The following is a 24969-nucleotide window of genomic DNA, read 5'->3' on the forward strand; positions in this document are numbered from 1 at the left end:
TGTTGAATTTTTAATGCGGTCACATGGTGAAATATTCATGTTTGTGTATAAAAAGAAGGAAGTGAATGGCCTTGAAGTGTGAAATTCAGGCAGATGTCACCGATAAGCGGCACGGCTCACTCCGCAGCGATCAATAATGTAAGGGGGCCGGGATGGACATCGCTCTCCTTCCATTTATTTTTTTTGGGGAAGGGATTGGCACAGCCGCCCATTTCTTTGGCGATGGGATACGGGCGTCAGACGTGTCACCCTACAGATGTGTGCGGCGGGGTCACCTGTGTCATACATCACGCTGAGATCACTACTCACTCCACTTTGCCGCAGAGACTCTGGAAGAGGAGGGGGGGGTTGGCGGTCCCCGGTACAGGGGGGGGGGGGGTCGGCGGTCCCCATACTGGGAATGTCCAGCAGCGGACGCCCTTTTAACCCATGGGGGGGGAGGGGGCATTGCTGGGTTATTTGCCAACTGCCTGGGAATACCATAAGACTCCGCGACATATTACACAAGGACTCTCCATGGCAATGTACATTATGACATCCAGAGTGATCACAGGAGCTTGCAATCCATCAGCAAACAAGTGATGCAACATAAGTGTACTGAGAAGCAACCGAAGAAGAAGGGGTACCGGGGGGGGTCCCCTGAATTATGGGGCAGATGGGGGGGTCCCCTAAAATTATGGGGCAGATGGTGGGGGGGGGTCCCCTGAATTATGGGGCAGATGGGGGGGTCCCCTGGATTATGGGGCAGATGGGGGGGTCCCCTGAATTATGGGGCAGATGGGGGGTCCCCTGAATTATGGGGCAGATATGGGGGGTCCCCTGAATTATGGGGCAGATGGGGGGTCCCCTGAATTATGGGGCAGATGGGGGGGTCCCCTGAATTATGGGGCAGATGGGGGGTCCCCTGAATTATGTGGCAGATGGGGGGGTCCCCTGAATTATGGGGCAGATGGGAGGAGGTCCCCTGAATTATGGGGCAGATGGGGGGTCCCCTGAATTATGGGGCAGATGGGGGGGTTCCCTGAATTATGGGGCAGATATGGGGGGTCCCCTGAATTATGGGGCAGGTGGGGGGGGGGTCCCCTGAATTATGGGGCAGATATGGGGGGGTCCCCTGAATTATGGGGCAGATGGGGGGGTCCCCTGAATTATGGGGCAGATGGGGGGGTCCCCTGAATAATGGGGCAGATGGGAGGAGGTCCCCTGAATTATGGGGCAGATGGGGGGTCCCCTGAATTATGGGGCAGATGGGGGGGTTCCCTGAATTATGGGGCAGATATGGGGGGTCCCCTGAATTATGGGGCAGGTGGGGGGGGGTCCCCTGAATTATGGGGCAGATATGGGGGGGTCCCCTGAATTATGGGGCAGATGGGGGGGTCCCCTGAATTATGGGGCAGATGGGGGGGTCCCCTGAATAATGGGGCAGATGGGAGGAGGTCCCCTGAATTATGGGGCAGATGGGGGGGGTCCCCTGAATTATGGGACAGATGGGGGGGGGGGGGTCCCCTGAATTATGGGGCAGATGGGTATTAGATGGTAAATGAAAGGATGGCGGAAGTGTTCATCTATCATAATTACTAAAAAAATGAAGAAAAATTTGCCGTCCCCCTGTCTCACCGCCCCCCTGTCCCCCCGTCCCCCCCATACCAGCCGTACTGAGAATAATAATAATAATAATTTTCTATAAAGCAGAGCTGAGCTGATCTCAGGAGAAGCCGACTGCGCTGACCTTGTGCTTCCTACAATAAGAACGACCTTCTCTACTAATGTGGGACAAATCATACAACCCTCTGCAGGAGGACCTGTCTACACACACCACACAACACCGACTGTGCGATACTCTGCAGGAGGACCTGTCTACACACACCACACAACGCCGACTGTGCGATACTCTGCAGGAGGACCTGTCTACACACACCACACAACGCCGACTGTGCGATACTCTGCAGGAGGACCTGTCTACACACACACTACACAACACAGATTGTGCGATACTCTGCAGGAGGACCTGTCTACACACACCACACAACACCGACTGTGCGATACTCTGCAGGAGGACCTGTCTACACACACCACACAACACCGATTGTGCGATACTCTGCAGGAGGACCTGTCTACACACACCACACAACACAGATTGTGCGATACTCTGCAGGAGGACCTGTCTACACACACCACACAACACCGACTGTGCGATACTCTGCAGGAGGACCTGTCTACACACACCACACAACACAGATTGTGCGATACTCTGCAGGAGGACCTGTCTACACACACCACACAACACCGACTGTGCGATACTCTGCAGGAGGACCTGTCTACACACACCACACAACACAGATTGTGCGATACTCTGCAGGAGGACCTGTCTACACACACCACACAACACCGGCTGTGCGATACTCTGCAGGAGGACCTGTCTACACACACACCACACAACACCGACTGTGCGATACTCTGCAGGAGGACCTGTCTACACACACCACACAACACAGATTGTGCAATACTCTGCAGGAGGACCTGTCTACACACACCACACAACACTGACTGTGCGATACTCTGCAGGAGGACCTGTCTACACACACCACACAACACCGACTGTGCGATACTCTGCAGGAGGACCTGTCTACATACACCACACAACACCGACTGTGTGATACTCTGCAGGAGGACCTGTCTACACACACTACACAACGCAGATTGTGCGATACTCTGCAGGAGGACCTGTCTACACACACCACACAACACCGGCTGTGCGATACTCTGCAGGAGGACCTGTCTACACACACACCACACAACACCGACTGTGCGATACTCTGCAGGAGGACCTGTCTACATACACCACACAACACCGACTGTGCGATACTCTGCAGGAGGACCTGTCTACACACACCACACAACACCGACTGTGCGATACTCTGCAGGAGGACCTGTCTACACACACCACACAACACAGATTGTGGGATACTCTGCAGGAAGACCTACCTACAACATATATCACACAATCCCCCACAGGTCCTACATACAATATCCATGGCATAATACCCTGTAGGGGGACCTACATACATTATATATCATACAATCCCTCGCAAGAGGACCTGTCTATACACACTAAACAACACATTTGGTGCAATGCTCTGCAAGGGGATCTACCTACAACATGTATCATGCAAACCTCTGCAAGAGGACCTACCTACCACATATATTGTACAACCCCTTGCAAGAGGACCTGTCTACACAACACTTATGGTGCAATCCTCTGCAAGGGGATCCACATACAATCCCTGGCAGGAGGACCTGTCTTCACACACTACACTACACATATGGTGCAATGCTCTGCAAGGGGACCCACATACAAACCTCTGCAGGTGGACCTACCTACAACATATATTGTACAATCCCCTGCAGGAGGACCTACCTGGAACATATATCATACAACATCCTGCAGGAGGACCTACCTATAACATATATACAATCCCCTGCAGGAGGACCTACCTACAACATATATACAATCCCCTGCAGGAGGACCTACCTACAACATATATACAATCCCCTGCAGGAGGACCTACCTACAACATATACTGTACAACACCCTGCAGGGGGACCTACCTACAACATATACTGTACAACACCCTGCAGGGGGACCTACCTACAACATATATACAATCCCCTGCAGGAGGACCTACCTACAACATATATACAATCCCCTACAGGAGGACCTACCTACAACATATATTGTACAATCTCCTGCAGAAGGACCTACCTACAAAATATATTGTACCATCCTCTACAGGAGGACCTACCTACAACATATATACAATACCCTGCAGGAGGACCTACCTACAACATATACCGTACAACCCCTTGCAAGAGGACCTGTCTACACTACACATATGGTGCAATCCTCTGCAAGGGGACCTACATACAAAATCTAGTGTACAATCCCAGGCAAGAGGACCTGTCTACACACACTACACTACACTACACATATGGTGCAATGCTCTGCAATGGGACCCACATAAAAAAACTCTGCAGGAGGACCTACCTACAACATATATCATGCACCACCCTGCAGGAGGACCTACCTACACACACAAGTCCGAGGTTGCAGCAGCTGGAATCAGACTTTCCAGCTGTGAACTGAATCCCTAATAGAACTAGAAAGGCGTCAATCTGCGCTATATACAGGACAAACAATCTTCCCACCAAGTCCCACGCGATGTGGATCGGCGATGCCCCATTTCTGCACAATGTCACCTTGGGCTGCAGCTCCCAATCCCGACTATGGAAATGGCAATTTGCCGCAGAGAAGCACTGCAGGAAAAGCCCTGAAATCTGACATTGTGTGTCACCTGCTTGTCTGAGCCTGAAAATATCATTATATTCTATATATATATAGAGACAGTGATTGCATCATAGGTAGGGTGTATACATCTATACACAACAGATACATTGTATACATCATAGATACATTGTATACACCTATACAGAACAGATACAATGTATATATCATAGATACATTGTATACACCTATACAGAACAGATACAATGTATATATCATAGATACATTGTATACATCTATACAGAACAGATACATTGTATACATCATAGATACATTGTATACATCTATACAGAACAGATTGTATATATCATAGATAGGGTGTATGTATCTATACAACACAAATACAATATAAATTCTTATAGAACACAAATACAATGTATACATCTATATATCACAAATACAGCCTATACATCTTTAGAACTAGGCAACAATGTACTGAACATGGATGCAATGTATACATCTATACAGGACAAATACAATGTATACAGCCCAGATATAATGTATCCATCTATACAGGACAGATACAATGTATACAGCCCAGATACAATATATACAGGACAGATACAATGTATACAGGACAGATATAATGTATCCATCTATACAGCCCAAATACAATGTATACAGCCCAGATACAATATATACAGGACAGATACAATGTATACAGCCCAGATACAATGTATACATCTATACAGCCCAGATACAATATATACAGGACAGATACAATGTATACAGCCCAGATACAATGTATTCATCTATACAGCCCAGATAAAATGTATACAGGACAGATACAATGTATACAGCCCAGATATAATGTATACAGCCCAGATACAATGTATTCATCTACACAGCCCAGATACAATGTATACAGCCCAGATATAATGTATACAGCCCAGATATAATGTATACAGGACAGATACAATGTATATATCTATACAGCCCAGATACAATGTATACATCTATACAGCCCAGCTACAATGTATCCATCATATATGTCCTATTGGAAGTGGCCTGTAAGACCTGTAGGATGGGAAGATGTCGGCTCTCTGATGATGATACAATGTCACATCTGAGCCCCAATTTACAAATGACCCCCCCCCCCCCTCCCCCCCTGGCACCCCTATCTCCTGACATTGTAATAATCCTGGGATTAGCCGGGAATCATGGATGGGAAGTCCTGCTAATGACCTTCCCTGGATACGAAGGAAGATTCCAGGCTCACCTTCTCCTGGATCCAGTGTGACTTACATGGGATCTGTCCTGAATGCGGCACAATGCAGGCTGACCATCAATCACAGCCTTCAGTCCTCATCATCAGCCAAAAGGTCCTCCAGCTGGACTCACTGACTCCATCCTTTCCATCAATACAGCATCCAATCCAAGGTGAGAGGGGGGAGGGGGGGGCACCTGGAGGGGCCCAGGGCCCTATGACTGCCTATAGGGGGGGAGAGTCACCTACAGCAAGCTCAGTGCAATAGGCTGATGGGAGGATGGAAGAAGGAGAGAGAAGGGAAGAAGAAGAAGGAGAAGGGAGGTGTGCTCTCCTCTGTGCTACAAATGGAGATACTTACTCAGATCTCATCACAAATCCACAGAATGACTTCTTCACAGGAGCAGAGGCATCCCTCTCCAGCATCTGGAGCACATTGATCAGGCTGGATACATTACAGGAGCCTCTCTGCAGACTGTACCATCTCACCAAGCAGGTAGGGGGGGGAGAGGCACAGCATCCCACTGGTGCAGTGATCACAGGGGATGCACAGGAGGATGTTTACTGGCTGCACAGAGAGGAGGGAGCAGGATGGCAACTCTGGCAAGGAATGAAGAAGCATTGTTCTGTCATTGGTGCCTAAAACACTGCCCTGGGGGCACAACCAGGACTGGCAGCATGCAATGTACACACAACCAGGACTGGCAGCATGCAATGTGAGGACTGGCAGCATGCAATGTGAGGACTGGCAGCATGCAAAGCACACACAATCAGGACTGGCAGCATACAAAGCACACACAACCAGGACTGGCAGCATGCAAAGCACACACAATCAGGACTGGCAGCATGCAAAGCACACACAATCAGGACTGGCAGCATGCAATGTGAGGACTGGCAGCATGCAAAGCACACACAACCAGGACTGGCAGCATGCAAAGCTCACACCATCAGGACTGGCAGCATGCAATGTGAGGACTGGCAGCATGCAAAGCACACACAACCAGGACTGGCAGCATGCAAAGCACACACCATCAGGACTGGCAGCATACAAAGCACACACAACCAGGACTGGCAGCATGCAAAGCACACACAGTCAGGACTGGCAGCATACAAAGCACACACAACCAGGACTGGCAGCATGCAAAGCACACACAATCAGGACTGGCAGCATGCAAAGCACACACAATCAGGACTGGCAGCATGCAATGTGAGGACTGGCAGCATGCAAAGCACACACAACCAGGACTGGCAGCATGCAAAGCTCACACCATCAGGACTGGCAGCATGCAATGTGAGGACTGGCAGCATGCAAAGCACACACAACCAGGACTGGCAGCATGCAAAGCACACACCATCAGGACTGGCAGCATACAAAGCACACACAACCAGGACTGGCAGCATGCAAAGCACACACAGTCAGGACTGGCAGCATACAAAGCACACACAACCAGGACTGGCAGCATGCAATGTGAGGACTGGCAGCATGCAATGTGAGGACTGGCAGCATGCAAAGCACACACAATCAGGACTGGCAGCATGCAAAGCACACACACAACCAGGACTGGCAGCATGCAAAGCACACACACAACCAGGACTGGTAGCATGCAAAGCACACACAATCAGGACTGGCAGCATGCAAAGCACACACAACCAGGACTGGCAGCATGCAAAGCACACACACAACCAGGACTGGCAGCATGCAAAGCACACACAGCCAGGACTGGCAGCATGCAAAGCACACACAATCAGGACTGGCAGCATGCAATGTGAGGACTGGCAGCATGCAAAGCACACACACAACCAGGACTGGCAGCATGCAAAGCACACACACAACCAGGACTGGCAGCATGCAAAGCACACACAACCAGGACTGGCAGCATGCAAAGCACACACAATCAGGACTGGCAGCATGCAATGTGAGGACTGGCAGCATGCAAAGCACACACAACCAGGACTGGCAGCATGCAAAGCACACACAGTCAGGACTGGCAGCATACAAAGCACACACAACCAGGACTGGCAGCATGCAATGTGAGGACTGGCAGCATGCAATGTGAGGACTGGCAGCATGCAAAGCACACACAATCAGGACTGGCAGCATGCAAAGCCCACACACAACCAGGACTGGCAGCATGCAAAGCACACACACAACCAGGACTGGTAGCATGCAAAGCACACACAACCAGGACTGGCTGCATGCAAAGCACACACAACCAGGACTGGCTGCATGCAAAGCACACACAATCAGGACTGGCAGCATGCAAAGCACACACAACCAGGACTGGCAGCATGCAAAGCACACACAACCAGGACTGGCAGCATGCAATGTGAGGACTGGCAGCATGCAAAGCACACACAACCAGGACTGGCAGCATGCAAAGCACACACAATCAGGACTGGCAGCATGCAATGTGAGGACTGGCAGCATGCAAAGCACACACAACCAGGACTGGCAGCATGCAAAGCACCAACAACCAGGACTGGCAGCATGCAATGTGAGGACTGGCAGCATGTAAAGCACACACTATCAGGACTGGGGGCATGTAAGACACACACTATCAGGACTGGCAGCATGTAAAGCACACACTAACAGGACTGGCAGCATGTAAGGCACACACTATCAGGACTGGCAGCATGTAAAGCACACACTAACAGGACTGGCAGCATGTAAAGCACACACTAACAGGACTGGCAGCATGTAAGGCAGCATGTAAGGCACACACTATCAGGACTGGCAGCATGTAAGGCACACACTATCAGGACTGGCAGCATGTAAGGCACACACTATCAGGACTGGCAGCATGTAAGGCACACACTATCAGGACTGGCAGCATGTAAGGCACACACTATCAGGACTGGAGGCATGTAAGGCACACACTATCAGGACTGGCAGCATGTAAGGCACACACTATCAGGACTGGCAGCATGTAAGGTACACACTATCAGGACTGGCAGCATGTAAGGCACACACTATCAGGACTGGAGGCATGTAAGGCACACACTATCAGGACTGGCAGCATGTAAGGTACACACTATCAGGACTGGCAGCAGGCAATGCACATACATTGGACCTAGGGGACAGGAGGAGGACAGTTTTAGGAGAGAGGTGTGCCAATCATTACATGCACAGATCTGAACAGGTCCATACAGACACAATATAGCGAACGTCATCCCTATACAATGAATGATCTGCTGCCCATTTAGTTGGCATTCCTGTGATTGGTCTCCTGTGATAACTCAGCAGTGACTCAGCTGAGTATACAAATGATGTTGCAGACAGGCTCCCATACCCTCTGTGCCCCCCTCTGATCAGTGTCCGGGCTCCTATACCCTCTGTGCCCCCCTCTGATCAGTGTCCAGACTCCCATACCCATATCCTCTGTGCCCCCCTCTGATCAGTGTCCGGGCTCTCATCTCCATACCCTCTGTGCCCCCCTCTGATCAGTGTCCGGGCTCTCATCTCCATACCCTCTGTGCCCTCCTCTGATCAGTGTCCAGGCTCTCATCTCCATACCCTCTGTGCCCCCTCTGATCAGTGTCCAGGCTCTAATCCCCATACCCTCTGTGCCCCCCTCTGATCAGTGTCCGGGCTCTCATACCCTCTGTACCCCCCTCTGATCAGTGTCTGGGCTCTCATCTCCATACCCTCTGTGCCCCCCTGATCAGTGTCCGGGCTCTCATCTCCATACCCTCTGTGCCACCTCTGATCAGTGTCCGGGCTCCCATCCCCATACCCTCTGTGCCCCCCTCTGATCAGTGTCCGGGCTCTCATCTCCATACCCTCTGTGCCCCCCTCTGATCAGTGTCCCGGCTCTCATCACCATACCCTCTGTGCCCCCCTCTGATCAGTGTCCGGGCTCTCATCCCCATACCCTCTGTGCCCCCCTCTGATCAGTGTCCAGGCTCTCATCTCCATACCCTCTGTGCCCCCCTCTGATCAGTGTCCAGGCTCTCATCTCCATACCCTCTGTGTCCCCCTCTGATCAGTGTCCGGGCTCTCATCTCCATACCCTCTGTGCCCCCCTCTGATCAGTGTCTGGGCTCTCATCTCCATACCCTCTGTGTCCCCCTCTGATCAGTGTCTGGGCTCCCATACCCATACCCTCTGTGCCCCCCTCTGATCAGTGTCCAGGCTCTCATCTCCATACCCTCTGTGTCCCCCTCTGATCAGTGTCCGGGCTCCCATACCCAGGGGAGGGCTGGCAGGGGGGGCAGGGTGGAAATCTCCTCCCGGGCTGGTGACACTATGCACAGCCCCTGGCCGCCACTACCAAATGCTGTTTTTGCAGAGCAGGAATATGCCTGCTGGAGCTCTGTTAACACAGCTGTGTCAGCTCCGAGGAAGATGGCTGCTGAGCTATGTGTCGTCTCACACATAGCTCAGCCTCAGTGCACACCAGTGACTATTTACACAATAGTCCACAGCATGCACCCTTAAATTAAGTTTCCCAGAACACCCATTACATGAGATATAATGTATAAGGGGTCTAAGCGGACTCTGATGTATATGGGGTCTGTGCAGACTCTGATGTAAGGGGGGGCCTCTGTGCGGACTCTGATGTAAGGGGGGCCTCTGTGCAGACTCTGATGTAAGGGGGGTCTCTGTGCAGACTCTAATGTAAGGGGGGGTCTCTGTGCGGACTCTGATGTAAGGGGGGGCCTCTGTGTGGACTCTGATGTGATCTTGTGATCATGAAAAATCTTAGACTGTTTTCCTCGATCCATCACTTTTCCACGCTCTATGGGCCACTTGACTGGACTTGCCCCCCAGGCCTAAGGCTGCCAGCCCTCCCCTGTCTGTACCACCCCCCTCTGTTCAGTATCCGGGCTCCCATCTCCATACCCTCTGTGCCCCCTCTGATTAGTGTCCGGGCTCTCATCTCTATACCCTCTGTGCCCCCCTCTGATCAATGGCCAGGCTCTCATCCCATTACCTTTATGCCCCCCTGTGACCATTGTTCAGGCCCTCATACCCATATCCTCTGTGCCCCCCTCTGATCAGTGTCCAGGCTCTCATCTCCATACCCTCTGTGCCCCCCACTGATCAGTGTCCGGGCTCCCATCTCCATACCCTCTGTGCCCCCTCTGATCAGTGTCCGGGCTCTCATCTCCATACCCTCTGTGCCCCCCACTGATCAATGTCCGGGCTCTCATCTCCATACCCTCTGTGCCCCCTCTGATCAGTGTCCGGGCTCTCATCTCCATACCCTATGTGCCCCCTCTGATCAGTGTCTGGGCTCTCTCATCTCCATACCCTCTGTGCCCCCTCTGTGCCCCCTTGTGACCATTGTTCAGGCCCTCATACCCATATCCTCTGTGCCCCCCTCTGATCAGTGTCCAGACTCCCATGTCCATACCCTCTGTGCCCCCCTCTGATCAGTGTCCGGGCTCTCATCTCCATACCCTCTGTGCCCCCCTCTGATCAGTGTCCGGGCTCTCATCTCCATACCCTCTGTGCCCCCCTCTGATCAGTGTCTGGGCTCTCATCATCTCCATACCCTCTGTGCCCCCTCTGATCAGTGTCTGGGCTCTCATCTCCATACCATCTGTGCCCCCCTCTGATCAGTGTCCGGGCTCTCATCTCCATACCCTCTGTGCCCCCTCTGATCAGTGTCAGGGCTCTCATCTCCATACCCTCTGTGCCCCCCTCTGATCAGTGTCCAGGCTCTCATCTCCATACCCTCTGTGCCCCGCTCTGATCAGTGTCCGGGCTCTCATCTCCATACCCTCTGTGCCCCCCTCTGATCAGTGTCCGGGCTCTCATCCCCATACCCTCTGTGCCCCCCTCTGATCAGTGTCCGGGCTCTCATCTCCATACCCTCTGTGTCCCCCTCTGATCAGTGTCCGAGCTCTCATCTCCATACCCTCTGTGCCCCCTCTGATCAGTGTCCGGGCTCTCATCTCCATACCCTCTGTGCCCCCCTCTGATAAGTGTTTGGGCTCTCATCCCCATACCCTCTCTGCCCCCTCTGATCAGTATCTGGGCTCTCATCTCCATACCCTCTGTGCCCCCCTCTGATCAGTGTCTGGGCTCTCATCTCCATACCCTCTGTGCCCCCTCTGATCAGTGTCTGGGCTCTCATCTCCATACCCTCTGTGCCCCCCTCTGATCAGTGTCCGGGCTCTCATACCTATACCTTCTCTGCCCCCTCTGATCAGTGTCCGGGCTCTCATCTCCATACCCTCTGTGCCCCCTCTGATCAGTGTCCGGGCTCTCATCTCCATACCCTCTGTGCCCCCTCTGATCAATGTCCGGGCTCTCATCTCCATACCCTCTGTGCCCCCTCTGATCAGTGTCCGGGCTCTCATCTCCATACCCTCTGTGCCCCCCTCTGATCAGTGTCCGGGCTCTCATCTCCATACCCTCTGTGCCCCCCTCGGATCAGTGTCCGGGCTCTCATCTCCATACCCTCTGTGCCCCCCTCTGATCAGTGTCCGGGCTTCCATCCCCATACCCTCTGTGCCCCACTCTGATCAGTGTCCGGGCTCTCATCTCCATACCCCCTGTGCCCCCCTCTGATCAGTGTCCGGGCTCTCATCTCCATACCCTCTGTGCCCCCCTCTGATCAGTGTCCGGGCTCTCATCTCCATACCCTCTGTGCCCCCCTCTGATCAGTGTCCGGCTCTCATCTCCATACCCTCTGTGCCCCCCTCTGATCAGTGTCCGTTCTCCCATCCCCATACCCTCTGTGCCCCCCTCTGATCAGTGTCCGGGCTCTCATCTCCATACCCTCTGTGCCCCCCTCTGATCAGTGTCCGGCTCTCATCTCCATACCCTCTGTGCCCCCCTCTGATCAGTGTCCGGGCTCTCATCTCCATACCCTCTGTGCCCCCCTCTGATCAGTGTCCAGGCTCTCATCTCTATACCCTCTGTGTTCAGGTTGGAGTAATAAAACTCACACAATTCTAGACACCTGCAGAGCTGAAATACATACACGGGAACTGTTTGACTTGCCATTCTGTTTTGCCAGGCTGATGAATTTTCACATTCCTGCTACATTCCAAAGCCAGCATGGTGACACCATTGTTGTGCCCTGCAGCCCCGCAGCTTCTCCCCCCTCCAGCCGCCTGCTAATTACACCGCATGTGTTAGAAAAAACAAGACCCACACCCCTTGCTCTGGTGTCACTTGGATAGGATGTGATGGCAAATCCAACATATTTCATTTGAAATCTTCTGATGGGAGACACATCATGTTTCTGTGACACCTGTCTAAGAGAGGACGTCCCCCTCGTTGGCGAGATTTCCTACAACTTTCTTTTTCGTGATTGGGAAATGATCGGGGTTTGAACCAGTGCCGGGACGAGGACATCTAGAGCCCAGGGCGAACATGCCAAGCTGCGACCCCCCCCCCCCCGAGATATATGAGCATTATATGTCAGCCCCCACCCAGAAAATGTGGGGACTAATCTGCATGTTTACCCCTAAGCATACATCCCCCCTCCTCTCAGGACAAACCCCCCTGCAAAATTCCCCTGTCCCAGCACAAATCTTTATCTTTGACACCCCCCCCATCCCCCCTCTCAGCTCAAATCCTCTCTCTCCGCAAATCACCCCCGGCACAAATCGACCCCTCAAAAAAATCACTTCTCCTAGCACAAATGCTCTACCCCTCAAATCCCCACCCATCCTCCCCCCCCCACTGCAAATCACCCCTCCCAGCACAAATTCTCCACCCTCCTAGCACAAACCACTCCCCCTCCTAAGTTTCCCCTCCTAGCACAAATACATCCCAATCATCCTGTAACGGGACCCCAAATGGGAGAGGGGTTAAAGACGTTTAAGATATTCCATTCCCGCACACAAGGCAGCTATCCACACTCCACAGTCAGGCAAACGAACCCCAATAACGAGACACACAGCTCTGTTTGAGGTTCCACACGAATAGACCCTTTATTGAGAAAATCAGGCTCTTATATACAGTTAGGATCCTGCAGTAACCAAAATAAACAATGACCCAACTCCACCCACAACATCATACAATGAGCCCCAATACACATCTTTTTGGTAGACATCGTGACTCCGTCTCTGACATCATTTACATGAGCTAATTAGCTACAGCTGATAATTCAGACGTCTGACCTTTAGGCAGTCTGCTAACTCACAATACACATTTATCATCAATAGACCTTCACACAATACAGGGTCAATTAGCACAACACAATGAAAGATCCTAAGAAGCCATCCTAGATTCATTTACAATTCTAAACCATTCCATTGTAGCTCTGGCTGAATGTTTAGGGTCGTTGTCCTGCTGGAAGGTGAACCTCCCCCCAGTATTAAGTCTTTTGCAGACTAATAGGTTTTCTTCTAAGATTGTCCTGTATTTGTCTCCATCCATCTTCCCATTAACTCTGACCAGCTTTCCTGTCCCTGCTGAAGAAAAGCATCCCCACCACATGATGCTGCCACCACCATGTTTCACGGTGGGGATGGTGTGTTCAGGGTGATGTGCAGTGTTTGTTTTCCCCCACACATAGCATTTTTCTTTTAGGCCAAAAGGTAAAATGTTGGTGTCATGTGACCAGAGCACCTTCTTCCACATGTTTGCTGTGTCCCCTCCCCCACATGGCTTCTCACAAACTGCAAACAGGACTTCTTATGTCTTTCTTTCACCAATGTCTTTCTTCTTGTCACTCTTCCATAAAGGGCAGATTTGTGGAGAGACCACTAATAGTTGTCCTGTGGACAGATTCTCCCCCCTGAGCTGTGCAGCTCCTGTGCAGCTCCTCCAGAGTTACCATGGACCTCTTGGCTGCTTCTCTGATGAACGCTCTCCTTGCCCGGCCCGGTCAGTTTAGGTGGACGGCCATGTCTTGGTAGGTTTGCAGTTGTGCCATACTCTTTCCATTTTCGGATGATGGATTGAACAGAAGCTCCGTGAGATCTTCAAAGCTTGGGAGATTTTTTCATAACCTAACCCTGCTTTATACTTCTCCACAACGTTATCCCTGACCTGTCTGGTGTGTTCCTTGGCCTTCATGATGCTGTTTCTTCACTGAGGTTCTCTAACACACCTCTGAGGGCTTCATAGAACAGCTGTATTTATACTGAGAATAAATTACACACAGGTGGACTCTATTTACTAATTAGGTGACTTCTGAAGGCATTTGGTTACTCTAGATTTTAGTAAAGGGGGCTGAATACAAATACACGCCACATTTTTTTAGATATCTATGTTTAAAAAAAATTGAAAACCATTTATCAATTTTCTTCCACTTCACAATTATGTGACACTTTGTGTTGGACTATCACATAAAATCCCCCCAAAAAATACATTTACACTTTTGGTTGTAACATGACAAAATGTGGAAAATTTTCAAGGGGTGTGAATACTTTTTCAAGGCACTGTAATACATCTCTGCAACACAAATGCCCATTTCCCCATGTTTTTTCCCTGTAAAAATACTAAAACTTGTTTTTATTAACCAAATATAACATATTCACATATTAACACATTAATACATAAAACATCAGACAGTATTCCAGAGCCCCCCCCCCCCCGAGGTCCTTGTGGGCATACACTTCAAGTACCTCCAAAACCACAATTTTTAGGCCTCCAGCCACAGAAAGCACCGGCTCGGAGACAAACCCAACATTGCAGGTACCACCAGTCAGAATAATGGGGGCCGTACCTGAGACGGGTCCCTACAAATGTACCGTTTGCCCCTAATTATCTCCATCCAAGGACCTTGTGCCCCGCTAGCCGCTATGACAAGGTTGCCTCAACTCCAAGGCCTGCCAGAAAACCAAAACAAATACAATAACCAAGTAACCCAATAAGGGAGGGAGGGTGGGAAGATGTCCCGTCTGATCTCTCTTCCGACTGAGCCCCTCCTAGACCCTTACCACATACCAACTCTTGAAGCCACTCCTGCTCCCCTCTTACACCAATCAGGTAAGTGCCCACACTTACGTGCCCCACCTATTAATTCCTCCACCTCGTCTCAAACCCCTTCGGACCCAGTCACGTTGGCCCTCCGTCTAGTCTTTGCCTCGACTCCAAGGCCTCTCTATAGTGCAGCTTCTGCCTACAGCAAGGGAATTTTCCTTTTTCATGGGGTAGTTGTGTCTGCGCCTCTCTGGCAGGACAAAGCCATACAGTATTCCAGAGGCCCCCCGAGGTCCTTGTTGGCATAGACTAGTACCTGCGAAACCACAGTTTTTAGGCCTCCATCCTCAGAAAGCACCGGCTCGGAGACAAACCCAACATTGCAGGTACCACCAGCCAGAATAATGGGAGCCGTACCTGAGAGGGGTCACTAGAAATGTACCTTTTGCCCCTAATTATAACCATCCAAGGATTTCTTGATCCACCAGCCGCTGTGACAAGGTTGCCTCAGCTCCAAAACCAAAACAAGTACAATAACCCAGTAACCCTTAGGGAGGGAGGGAGGGAGGGTGGGAAGATGTCCCGTTTGATCTCTCTTCCCGACTGAGCCCCTCCTAGACCCTTACCGCATACCAACTCTTGAAGCCACTCCTGCTCCCCTCTTACACCAATCGGGTAAGTGCCACCACTTACGTGCCCCACCTATTAATTCCTCCACCTCGTCTCAAACCCCTTCTGACCCAGTCATGTTGGCCCTCCGTCTAGTCTTTGCCTCGACTCCAAGGCCTCTCTATAGCGCAGCTTCTGCCTACAGCAAGGGAATTTTCCTTTTTTCATGGGGTAGTTGTGTCTGCGTCTCTCTGGCAGGACAAAGCCAGACAGTATTCCAAAGGCCCCCCGAGGTCCTTGTTGGCATAGACTTCAAGTACCTGCGAAACCACAGTTTTTAGGCCTCCATCCTCAGAAAGCACCGGCTCGGAGACAAACCCAACATTGCAGGTACCACCAGCCAGAATAATGGGAGCCGTACCTGAGAGGGGTCCCTACAAATGTACCCTTTGCCCCTAATTATAACCATCCAAGTACTTCTTGATCCACCAGCCGCTGTGACAAGGTTGCCTCAGCTCCAAAACCAAAACAAGTACAATAACCCAGTAACCCTTAGGGAGGGAGGGTGGGAAGATGTCCCGTCTGATCTCTCTTCCCGACTGAGCCCCTCCTAGACCCTAACCACATACCAACTCTTTAAGCCACTCCTGCTTCCCTTTAACACCAATCGGGTAAGTGCCCATACTTACGTGCCCCACCTATTAATTCCTCCACCTCGTCTCAAACCCCTTCGGACCCAGTCATGTTGGCCCTCCGTCTAGTCTTTGCCTCGACTCCAAGGCCTCTCTATAGTGCAGCTTCTGCCTACAGCAAGGGAATTTTCCTTTTTCATGGGGTAGTTGTGTCTGCGCCTCTTTGACAAGGTGAAGCCAGACAGTATTCCAAAGGCCCCCCGAGGTCCTTGTTGGCATAGACTTCAAGTACCTGCGAAACCACAGTTTTTAGGCCTCCATCCTCAGAAAGCACCGGCTCGGAGACAAACCCAACATTGCAGGTACCACCAGCAAGAATAATGGGAGCCGTACCTGAGAGGGGACCCTACAAATGTACCTTTTGCCCCTAATTATCACCATCCAAGGACTTCTTGCCCCGCCAGCTGCTATGACAAGGTTGCCTCAGCTCCAAAACCAAAACAAGTACAATAACCCAGTAACCCTTAGGGAGGGAGGGTGGGAAGATGTCCCGTCTGATCTCTCTTCCCGACTGAGCCCCTCCTAGACCCTTACCACATACCAACTCTTGAAGCCACTCCTGCTCCCCTCTTACACCAATCGGGTAAGTGCCCACACTTACGTGCCCCACCTATTAATTCCTCCACCTCGTCTCAAACCCCTTCGGACCCAGTCACGTTGGCCCTCCGTCTAGTCTTTGCCTCGACTCCAAGGCCTCTCTATAGCGCAACTTCTGCCTACAGCAAGGGGATTTTCCTTTTTCATGGGGTAGTTGTGTCTGCGTCTCTCTGGCAGGACAAAGCCAGACAGTATTCCAAAGGCCCCCCGAGGTCCTTGTGGGCATAGACTTCAAGTACCTGCGAAACCACAGTTTTTAGGCCTCCATCCGTAGAAAGCACCGGCTCGGAAACAAACCCAACATTGCAGGTACCACCAGCCAGAATAATGGGAGCCGTACCTGAGACGGGTCCCTACAAATGTACCTTTTGCCCCTAGTTATAACCATCCAAGTACTTCTTGATCCACCAGCCGCTGTGACAAGGTTGCCTCAGCTCCAAACCCAAAACAAGTACAATAACCCAGTAACCTTTAGGGAGGGAGGGTGGGAAGATGTCCCGTCCAGGGACGGCCCTATGATGGGACCGGGTGGTACCATGGGTACCAGGCAGCACTTTTAGGGGGCAGCATTCTGCCGCCCGAAAGACAGCCCACTCCGCTGCCTGTGAGGACACTCACAGCCGGAGGGGAGCAGTCTGTGAGTGAGAAAGGCAGGCGCCGCTCCCTCTGAGGAACCTGTTGTGCCGAGAATGGTTGCCCGTTGGAATCTGTTCCCCCTAGCTCTCGGCTCCGATCGGAACTCCGCCTCTCCAGCCCTCTGCATTGCCGCTCCCTCCTACTCTACCCACAAATTCTCATGAGCCTAATACCGCCCCGTCCCCGTGCGTGTCCCCGGTACAATGTTATTACTCATTATGGCAGATTGGATAGCAGCGTTTGCCCCCGAGAGACAGCCTGTGTACAGGATATATCTATGCCTATGTGGTTTGGATGACTTTGACTATTTTCCTCTCTTGTCTGTCCTGAAGAAGCCTCATGGTGAAACGCGTAGATGCACCGGGGACATTTATAGGCAACATACATACCTGACATCTTGTATGGTTTTTCCTTTTAATGTTGTTTTATGTAACTACTTTGTAATAAAATTATATATTTTTTACTATTCCTGTCTGTGTTTCCTATAAAGTCCGACCATTGGTTGCTTTCCTTAAGCAATTTTGTCTTTATCACATGGATAGAGCCATGACAGGTCCTCTTTATACATGTATAGAGCCATGACGCGATTTTTTTTGGGGGGGGGCAGCATTTCATTCTTGGTCCCAGGCAGCACAATGTCTTGGGCCGGCACTGGTCCCATCTGATCTCTCTTCCCGACTGAGCCCCTCCTAGACCCTTACCACATACCAACTCTTGAAGCCACTCCTGCTCCCCTCTTACACCAATCGGGTAAGTGCCCACACTTACGTGCCCCACCTACTAATTCCTCCACCTCGTCTCAAACCCCTTCGGACCCAGTCACGTTGGCCCTCCGTCTAGTCTTTGCCTCGACTCCAAGGCCTCTCTATAGCGCAGCCTCTGCCTACAGCAAGGGAATTATCCTTTTTCATGGGGTAGTTGTGTCTGCGCCTCTCTGGCAGGACAAAGCCAGACAGTATTCCAAAGGCCCTCAAGGTCCTTGTTGGCATAGACTTCAAGTACCTGCGAAACCACAGTTTTTAGGCCTCCATCCTCAGAAAGCACCGGCTCGGAGACAAACCCAACATTGCAGGTACCACCAGCCAGAATAATGGGAGCCGTACCTGAGAGGGGTCCCTACAAATGTACCTTTTGCCCCTAATTATAACCATCCAAGTACTTCTTGATCCACCAGCCGCTGTGACAAGGTTGCCTTAGCTCCAAAACCAAAACAAGTACAGTAACCCAGTAACCCTTAGGGAGGGAGGGTGCTAAGATGTCCCGTCTGATCTCTCTTCCCGACTGAGCCCCTCCTAGACCCTTACCACATACCAACTCTTGAAGCCACTCCTGCTCCCCTCTTACACCAATCGGGTAAGTGCCCACACTTACGTGCCCCACCTACTAATTCCTCCACCTCGTCTCAAACCCCTTCGGACCCAGTCACGTTGGCCCTCCGTCTAGTCTTTGCCTCGACTCCAAGGCCTCTCTATAGCGCAGCTTCTGCCTACAGCAAGGGAATTTTCCTTTTTTTCCATGGGGTAGGACGAAGAACGGTGACTCACCAAACAAACAGCAGTCTATACCGGCACTGCGTCTCGCTCCATCGGAAAAAGTTATTTGTATCAATATTGACTCTTATTGACCGTATCGTCACGTCGAGCGAATAAATCACCTAGATTAAGCCGCTCCCCACCCCACCCCCCTGTTTTCTTCTGCGGGCCAACATTTAATGCATCTTGTAGAGCGGGCCGATACAATCTATAAATCTTTTCTAAGCTTCCTTCCTTTTAGAAGACAATCTCTTGGCAGGGAAGGGAAGATGTTTTTTGGCCGTTCCCTGCCAATCACGCCCGAGGGAAGGTGGACACTGCTCGGAGAGATGTGTTCTGTCCTACGACTCCAGTACAACTCCCCCCCCCACCATGAGGAATACCAATGCAGACAAAGCTGCGAGCAGCAGACGCACCCCGTCCGCCTCTCGTCAGGACACAGCACTCTGCCATGCAGGCCTCGCTTGCTGCTCAGAATATTAATCCGACCGTTTGCAGATACGCCTGCACTGCACCAGAATGGAGCCACCAGCCGCTCTGATGTTCTGCAGCCTCCAATAACTTTCTACCCAGGGAAAAAAGGGACGGGGATGGGAATAAATCCTCGGAATACTTCGGGGGACGGGCGGGCATTTATATTAAGTCACGTTCCAGGATACTTTTTTTTATTTTTATAGGTCTGAGCAGAGAAAAACATAAAAAATACTCAAGTTAAAGCTGAAATTGCTAGAGACGCCCCATCTCAGGATTGAAAAGAAAAAGTTTCCCGCAGAAATCCAAATTTGGGGGAATCCCTGTGTAGCGCTACATCCCCCCCTCCCCCCCCCCCAGCAGCAGGCAGGGCCGAGACAAGGGGTGGGCAGGAGGGGGAAGCTGCCCTGGGCACGGTGGTATCATGTGAGGGTGTAGGGGGTGCCACAAGGAGACTGGGGGGGGGAGGGATTTGGGGGTAAGTATTGTTATAGGAGGGGAGGGGGGTGCTAAGAGTGGTGATTTGGGGGGATTTGTGTAGTGAGGTGGGGGGATTTGTGCTGGAAGATGGAGATTTGACGGGGGGAGATGTGTACCAGGAGGGGGAATTTTAGGATTTGTGCTAGGAAGGGGTGTTTTTTTTTTGGGGGGGGGGGGTGTATCAGGAGGGGTAATTTTAGGATTTCTAGAGGATTTGTGCTAGGAAGGGTGTTTTTTTTGGGGGGGGGTGTGTACCAGGAGGGGTAATTTTAGAATTTGTGCTAGGAAGGGGTGTTTTTTTGGGGGGGGGGATGTGTACCAGAAGGGGTCATTTTAGGATTTGTGCTAGGAAGGGTGTTTTTTTGGGAGGGGGATGTGTACCAGGAGGGGTAATTTTAGGATTTGTGCTAGGAAGGGGTGTTTTTTTTGGGGGGGGGGTGTACCAGGAGGGGTAATTTTAGGATTTGTGCTAGGAAGGGGTGTTTTTTTGGGAGGGGGATGTGTACCAGGAGGGGTAATTTTAGGATTTCTGGAGGATTTGTGCTAGGAAGGGTGTTTTTTTTGGGGGGGGGGGTGTACTAGGAGGGGTAATTTTTGGATTTGTGCTAGGAAGGGGTGTTTTTTTTGGGGGGGTGTATCAAGAGGGGTAATTTTAGGATTTGTAGAGGATTTGTGCTAGGAAGGGTGTTTTTTTTGGGGGGGGGGATGTGTACCAGGAGGGGTAATTTTAGGATTTGTGCTAGGAAGGGGTGTTTTTTTTGAAGGGGGGGGGGTGTGTACCAGGAGGGGTAATTTTAGGATTTCTGGAGGATTTGTGCTAGGAAGGGTGTGTTTTTTTGGGGGGGGGTGTGTACCAGGAGGGGTAATTTTAGGATTTGTGCTAGGAAGGGGTGTTTTTTTTTGGGGGGGGGGGGTGTATCAGGAGGGGTAATTTTAGGATTTCTAGAGGATTTGTGCTAGGAAGGGTGTTTTTTTTTGGGGGGGGGTGTGTACCAGGAGGGGTAATTTTAGGATTTGTGCTAGGAAGGGGTGTTTTTTTGGGAGGGGGGATGTGTACCAGGAGGGGTAATTTTAGGATTTGTGCTAGGAAGGGGTGTTTTTTTTGGGGGGGGGGTGTACCAGGAGGGGTAATTTTAGGATTTGTGCTAGGAAGGGGTGTTTTTTTGGGAGGGGATGTGTACCAGGAGGGGTAATTTTAGGATTTCTGGAGGATTTGTGCTAGGAAGGGTGTTTTTTTTGGGGGGGGGGGGTGTACTAGGAGGGGTAATTTTTGGATTTGTGCTAGGAAGGGGTGTTTTTTTTTGGGGGGGTGTATCAAGAGGGGTAATTTTAGGATTTGTAGAGGATTTGTGCTAGGAAGGGTGTTTTTTTTGGGGGGGGGATGTGTACCAGGAGGGGTAATTTTAGGATTTGTGCTAGGAAGGGGTGTTTTTTTTTGAAGGGGGGGGGTGTGTACCAGGAGGGGTAATTTTAGGATTTCTGGAGGATTTGTGCTAGGAAGGGTGTGTTTTTTTGGGGGGGGGGTGTATCAGGAGGGGTAATTTTAGGATTTCTAGAGGATTTGTGCTAGGAAGGGTGTTTTTTTTGGGGGGGGGGGGGTGTGTACCAGGAGGGGTAATTTTAGGATTTGTGCTAGGAAGGGGTGTTTTTTTGGGAGGGGGATGTGTACCAGGAGGGGTAATTTTAGGATTTCTAGAGGATTTGTGCTAGGAAGGGTGTTTTTTTTGGGGGGGGGGGGATGTGTACCACAAGGGGTCATTTTAGGATTTGTAGAGGATTTGTGCTAGGAAGGGTGTTTTCTTGGTTGGGGGGGGGTATACTGGGAGGGGTAACTTTAGGATTTGTAGAGGATTTGTGCTAGGAAGGGTGTTTTTTTTTGGGGGGGGGGTAAGTTGTGTACGAGGAGGGGTAATTTTAGGATTTGTAAAGGGTTTGGGTTAGGAAGGGTGTTTTTTTTAGGGGGGGGGGGAGATGTGTACTAGGAGGGGTAATTTTAGGATGTGTAGAGGATTTGTGCTAGGAAGGGTGTTTTTTAAGGGGGGGGAATGTGTACTAGGAGGGGTAATTTTAGGATTTGTAGAGGATTTGTGTTAGGAAGGGTGTTTTTTTGGGGGGGGGGGGTAAGATGTGTACTAGGAGGGGTAACTTTAGGATTTGTAGAGGTTTTGTTCTAGGAGGAGTGTTTTTTTTGGGGGGGGGGGAGTGTGTACTAGGAGGGGTAATTTTAGGATTTGTAGAGGATTTGTGTTAGGAAGGGTGTTTTCTTGGTGGGGGGGTAAGATGTGTACTCGGAGGGGAAATTTTAGGATTCGTAGAGAATTTGTGCTAGGAAGGGTTTTTTTTTAGAGGGGGGGGATGTGTACTAGGAGGGGAAGTTTTAGGATTTGTGCTAGAAAGGGGTGTTTTTTTTTGGGGGGGGGGTGTACCAGGAGGGGTAGTTTTAGAATTTCTAGAGGATTTGTGCTAGGAAGGGTGTTTTTTTGGGGGGGGAGGGATATGTACCAGGAGGGGTAATTTTAGGATTTGTGCTAGGAAGGGGTGTTTTTTTGGGAGGGGGATGTGTACCAGGAGGGGTCATTTTAGGATTTGTAGAGGATTTGTGTTAGGAAGGGTGTTTTTTTTGGGGGGGGGGGTAAGATGTGTACTAGGAGGGGTAACTTTAGGATTTGTAGAGGTTTTGTTCTAGGAGGAGTGTTTTTTTTTGGGGGGGGGGGGGGAGTGTGTACTAGGAGGGGTAATTTTAGGATTTGTAGAGGATTTGTGTTAGGAAGGGTGTTTTCTTGGTGGGGGGGTAAGATGTGTACTCGGAGGGGAAATTTTAGGATTCGTAGAGAATTTGTGCTAGGAAGGGTTTTTTTTTAGAGGGGGGGGGATGTGTACTAGGAGGGGAAGTTTTAGGATTTGTGCTAGAAAGGGGTGTTTTTTTTTGGGGGGGGGGTGTACCAGGAGGGGTAGTTTTAGAATTTCTAGAGGATTTGTGCTAGGAAGGGTGTTTTTTTGGGGGGGAGGGATATGTACCAGGAGGGGTAATTTTAGGATTTGTGCTAGGAAGGGGTGTTTTTTTGGGAGGGGGATGTGTACCAGGAGGGGTCATTTTAGGATTTGTAGAGAATTTGTGCTAGGAAGGGTGTTTTTTTTTGGGGGGGGGGGGCGGGGGAAGATGTGTACAAGGAGGAAAACATTTAGGATTTGTAGAGAATTTGTGCTAGGAAGGGTGTGTTTTTTTTGGGGGGGGGGGGAGATGTGTACCACAAGGGGTCATTTTAGGATTTGTAGAGGATTTGTGCTAGGAAGGGTGTTTTCTTGGTTGGGGGGGGGTATACTGGGAGGGGTAACTTTAGGATTTGTAGAGGATTTGTGCTAGGAAGGGTGTTTTTTTTTGGGGGGGGGGTAAGTTGTGTACGAGGAGGGGTAATTTTAGGATTTGTAAAGGGTTTGGGTTAGGAAGAGTGTTTTTTTTAGGGGGGGGGGGAGATGTGTACTAGGAGGGGTAATTTTAGGATGTGTAGAGGATTTGTGCTAGGAAGGGTGTTTTTTAAGGGGGGGGGAATGTGTACTAGGAGGGGTAATTTTAGGATTTGTAGAGGATTTGTGCTAGAAGGGTGTTTTTTTTGGGGGGGGGGGGTGGGGGGAGATGTGTACTAGGAGGGGTAATTTTAGGATTTGTAGAGAATTTGTTCTAGGAAGGGTGTTTTTTAAGGGGGGGGAATGTGTACTAGGAAGGGTAATTTTAGGATTTGTAGAGGATTTGTTTTAGGAAGGGTGTTTTTTTTGGGGGGGGGGGGTAAGATGTGTACTAGGAGGGGTAACTTTAGGATTTGTAGAGGTTTTGTTCTAGGAGGAGTGTTTTTTTTGGGGGGGGGGAGTGTGTACTAGGAGGGGTAATTTTAGGATTTGTAGAGGATTTGTGTTAGGAAGGGTGTTTTCTTGGTGGGGGGGTAAGATCAGGGCCATCTTTTCCATTGGGCACGCTGGGCAGTTGCCCGGGGGCCCCGCTTGCCTGGGGGGCCCCACCGGCTGCCCAGCAACCCCAGTAAAAAATTGTGGAGAGTGACGGGTTAGAACTGCCCATGCCCAGTTTGCGGAAATCACAGAGAAGATACGGTCCTCCATGAGTGCGGGGGGTTGCTGATGTAAGGGGGGAGTGAATGCAAAAATGTAAGGGGGCACTGATATAAAGGTTCCCCCTCCTATATTAGTGACCCCCCTTAGCTTAGTGTATTTACTCAACAGAAGGTGGTCTCTGGTCACTAGAGTGCCCCCCACATCAGAGTTCCCCTTTACATCAGAGTCTGCAAGATTCACCCGTACAATGCAAGGGGGAACTCAGTCTGCGGACCCTGATGTAAGTGGGAAAGAGAAAGCAGTGGACTCTGATATAAGGTGGTCTCTGGTCACCAGAGCCCCCCTTAGATCATGATCTGCAGCGTTCCCCTTTACATAAGAGTTCCCTTTCACTGTAAGGGGGAATCCTGCAGACTCTGATGTAAGAGGAAACTCTGTGCTGGCTGGGTTATAGTAACCTGACCTTCATGTCAATGAAGACATCTTTTTTGTTTTAATTTTGTTTA

General features: G+C 50.7%; 1 protein-coding gene across 11 annotated transcripts in view; it reads right to left on the bottom strand.

Moving 5' to 3' along the window:
- The window catches only part of ATP2B2 (ATPase plasma membrane Ca2+ transporting 2), a 226662-nt gene extending 220552 nt beyond the window's left edge, over window positions 1-6110 (bottom strand). For 3 of the 11 annotated variants that reach the window (XR_005750530.1, XM_040358823.1, XM_040358822.1), the window contains exon 1: window positions 5911-6108. The gene's annotated coding sequence lies outside the window, so the exon portion shown is untranslated. Of the gene's footprint in view, window positions 1-5910 lie in introns of all 11 variants that reach the window. The other 8 variants (XR_005750531.1, XM_040358825.1, XM_040358824.1 and 5 more) reach the window with 3 other exon arrangements.
- Window positions 6111-24969: the final 18859 nt, after the last annotated feature.

This window comes from Rana temporaria, chromosome 7 (genome assembly GCF_905171775.1).
Source record: "Rana temporaria chromosome 7, aRanTem1.1, whole genome shotgun sequence".
In the NCBI taxonomy this organism is placed as follows: domain Eukaryota; kingdom Metazoa; phylum Chordata; class Amphibia; order Anura; family Ranidae; genus Rana; species Rana temporaria.